The sequence below is a fragment of the Lathyrus oleraceus genome, chromosome 7 (assembly GCF_024323335.1).
Source record: "Lathyrus oleraceus cultivar Zhongwan6 chromosome 7, CAAS_Psat_ZW6_1.0, whole genome shotgun sequence".
Lineage (NCBI taxonomy): Eukaryota > Viridiplantae > Streptophyta > Magnoliopsida > Fabales > Fabaceae > Lathyrus > Lathyrus oleraceus.
In genome coordinates this window covers 539075786-539079011 of record NC_066585.1, presented here as the reverse complement: position 1 = coordinate 539079011, position 3226 = coordinate 539075786, and the positions used below count along the sequence as shown (strand labels likewise).

The 3226-nt window shown below is 38.4% G+C and overlaps 1 non-coding gene across 1 annotated transcript; it reads left to right on the top strand.

Moving 5' to 3' along the window:
• Window positions 1-1487: 1487 nt before the first annotated feature.
• On the top strand, window positions 1488-1594 carry LOC127109262 (small nucleolar RNA R71). Its single transcript, XR_007796591.1, has one exon. It is a non-coding gene; the product is annotated as a small nucleolar RNA R71 (small nucleolar RNA).
• Window positions 1595-3226: the final 1632 nt, after the last annotated feature.

The window sequence follows — 3226 nt, the reverse complement described above, 5'->3', positions numbered from 1 at the left end:
GGACATTTTCCTATCACCTTGTACTCTAAGTTAAGTTTCAATCGCATTTGTGATATCGACTTATAACAAACATTTGGCTTAGCATGCTATGGTACTTCGATGAACTTATTGCTGATATGACTTGTACTTATAACATGTTACTATGTCTGGTTTTGCAGCGGTCACGCCTATCGCTTTTAGGCTTTGGAGTCTTCTTGGCCATTCTGCGGAGGTTACAATAACAGGGTTAACTTATGTGTGCTGCTGCACCAGCTTGTGTGCCATGACCTGATTCTGTAGCAGCAAAAGAGCAAAAGATGGGCATCTCACGCCTATCTTCAAGTTTCCTTTTATTAGATAAAATTTCTTTTAAGAACTTAGCATATGAGGGCATCTGTGTAATAGCTTCTGTAAAAGGAATTGTGACGTTTAATTGTTTCAGTAGGTCAACAAATTTTTTAAATTGGCCCGCGTCTTTGGTTTTAATTAGCCTTTGAGGATAAGGGACAGGTAGTTTGTAAGGCGGCGGAGGTACATAAGGTTCTTTGTTTTCTACGGTTTCCTTATTACACTCTTCCTTTTCCTTAGGTTTACCTTCTTCCTCAGTTGACTTTTTAGAGTTTTGGTTCTTAATCCTTGGGTCAGATGGTCCTTCTACCTCTGTACCACTTCGTAACATAATTGCATGAGCGTGGCCTTTCGGGTTAGGTTGGGGCTGTCCAGGAAATGTACCAGTTGGGGCAGCAGTAGGCGCTTGTTGTTGAGCTACTTGCGAGATTTGTGTTTCCAGCATTTTGTTATGGGTAGCCAGGGCATCTACTTTACTTGCTAGTTGTTTAATCTGTTCGCTAGTGTGTACATTCTGGTTTAAGAACTCTTTATTGGTTTGCTGTTGAGAAGCTATGAAGTTCTCCATCATGATTTCCAAATTGGATTTCCTAGGAACGTTATTGTTAGGTGTAGATGGGGTCGGCTTTTGATATCCAGGAGGTATAGCTGGAGCTTGACTAGGAGCTTGACCTGGTGCGTATAAAGCATTATTACTTTTATATGAAAAAATAGGATGGTTCTTCCAGTTTGAGTTATAGGTATGCGAGTAAGGATTTTCTTGAGCATAGTTCACCTGCTCTGTTTGGATTCCTGTTAGGAGTTGACAATCTATAGGAGTGTGACCTTGAATTCCACAGACTTCGCAATTTTGAGTTACGGCAACCACGGTGGCTGGAGGTGATACATTTAAACTTTCAATTTTCTGGGCAAGAGCATCCACTTTTGCATTAACATGATCAAGGCTACTTATCTCGTACATGCCCGTTTTTGTTGGAGGTTTTTCTACCATTGTTCGGTCGCTTCCCCACTGATAATGGTTTTGGGCCATGCTCTCGATAAGTTGATAAGCGTCGGTGTAAGGTTTATCCATAAGTGCACCACCGGCGGCGGTGTCTATTGTTAACCTTGTGTTGTACAAGAGACCATTATAGAAGGTCTGAATTACTAACCAGTCCTCTAAACCATGGTGTGGGCAAAGTCTCATCATGTCCTTGTATCTTTCTCATGCTTCGAAAAGAGACTCGTTGTCTTTTTGCTTAAATCCATTTATCTGGGCTCTCAACATAGCTGTTTTGCTTGGAGGAAAATATCGAGCAAGAAAGACTTTCTTCAACTCATTCCATGTGGTGGCTGAGTTGGAAGGAAGAGACTGAAGCCATCTTCTAGCTTTATCTCTTAACGAGAAAGGAAAGAGACGAAGTCGAATTGCCTCTGAAGTGACACCATTAGCTTTAACAGTATCAGCGTATTGGACAAATACGGATAAATGAAGGTTTGGATCCTCGGTAGGATTTCCAGAAAATTGATTCTGTTGCACTGCCTGCAACAGTGAAGGTTTAAGTTCGAAGTTGTTTGCTTCGATTTTGGGTGGAGCAATACTCGAATGCGCTTATCTTGCGATGGAGCAGCGTAATCTCGAAGAGCACGAGCTGGTTCGGCCATCGCTGGTATCGTTAAAGGACGGAGATTTTTGAGATCAGGAATTTCGATCGGAGGAAGATTGTTTCTAACACGATACTCCCGAATTCGTCGTAATAATCGGAGATATCGTTCAATGTCATTGATTCGTAAGTAGTACGGTTCGCCTTGTGAGCGAGTGTGTGGCATACAAATCAACGAAAAAGAAGGAAAAAAAATTGCCTTAGTCTCTACAGCGTAACAGAAGAGTTACGATATCGACTAAATAGAAGTCCCCGGCAACGGCGCCAAAAACTTGATCACGACTTTATGAGTCTATCGGGGTATTAACTGCAAGTGCACAGTCTAATCGCGTAGTTTTAAAAGATATCGATCCCACAGGGACTTAATGAATCGATATACCGTTTTTCTAGGGTTACTGCGTAAAGCTAAGGCGGATGATACTTTAATGATTAGGGGGAAAGTAAAACTAAATTTGGATCTAGATTAAATATCAAATAACACGGATATCGGTATGTAGTTCGTCGTAATTAGGGAATCAAATCTTCGTTGGTCTTTTTCTTAATTTTAAAATAAGTCTTTTCAGTAGACACTATCAATTAAAAGTCTTTTCCTCAAACTCTCGTTCTGTTGAATTAGACTATGACTTTATATTTTAACGTACGCTCTCACTATTTCGTTAAATCTAAAATCACTTTTGAAAATAATAGAATCTATAGAAACTCTTTTTGAGAAAATACTAACTGTTTAAACGCCCTCGTCTCAAACTCTCGCTCTGTTGACTTAGACTATATGATTAAACTTAAATGCTTAACTCTCGTCCTCACATTTAACTTTTAAAAATAATTTTTAAAAATGATTAGAATTCAATTAACTTCAAAAATTGCTTTCGCCCTGATTTAAAGTCAATGTTCAATTTACATTGTCCAGTTAAAAGCTCAAACCGTCGTTCTATCGATTTTAACTTCTTTATGTCTTTTACTCTCGTACAAAAACCTTGGTACTAACTTTGTAAATTGAGACCAGAAAAAGAGTGACTATATTTTGAAATAAATTTAAACCAACTCAGTTTTGATTCCTTTATTCCGCTTACTTTACATACCGATATCTAAATTAATTAGCCGGACATGTTAAACATGCCTAAACAATAATCATGCATAAATACGGCCATATCAAACGAACAATATATATAAACAGCAGCACAGAGCATATGTAAATTAAAACAATAAATCAATTAATTAATGAACCTGTAAAAATACTAGAATTTTTGGCTTTATCT